The sequence below is a fragment of the Bidens hawaiensis genome, unplaced genomic scaffold (genome assembly GCF_021521415.1).
Source record: "Bidens hawaiensis isolate Kalapana, Puna unplaced genomic scaffold, B.hawaiensis_p1.1 tig00021377_1, whole genome shotgun sequence".
Lineage (NCBI taxonomy): Eukaryota > Viridiplantae > Streptophyta > Magnoliopsida > Asterales > Asteraceae > Bidens > Bidens hawaiensis.
Window position 1 is genome coordinate 163,206 of NW_027493319.1, and position 376 is coordinate 163,581.

The window sequence follows — 376 nt, forward strand, 5'->3', positions numbered from 1 at the left end:
TCCAAATCACATATGACATGTAGCAACTTCTTTATATGAGTATAGATCGTTCAAACTTACTTTTGAATCATTATGAATCTCTACCGTGCTTAATTTAATCTCCGGTATATGAATCTGTTTGTTTTGAAACGCAATTTTGTTTAAAACCTCACAAAAATATGAATGTGTCAAAACGATTATTAAATAAGAAGAAACCATGATTACAATTTACAACTTAAAAAAAGGTGGCCCAAACTGTAAAGGATATAAATTACAATTTTTAAAAGTGGCCCAAAAGAGAAAGTAAAGGATGGAAAAAATCATGGCCCATGCAGGTCTCGAACCTGCGACCTTCGCGTTATTAGCACGACGCTCTAACCAACTGAGCTAATAGGCC

At 34.0% G+C, this 376-nt stretch overlaps 1 non-coding gene across 1 annotated transcript; it reads right to left on the reverse strand.

The window, feature by feature from the left end:
- Positions 1-302: 302 nt before the first annotated feature.
- TRNAI-AAU (transfer RNA isoleucine (anticodon AAU)) lies at positions 303-376 on the reverse strand. The gene has a single exon. It is a non-coding gene; the product is annotated as a tRNA-Ile (tRNA).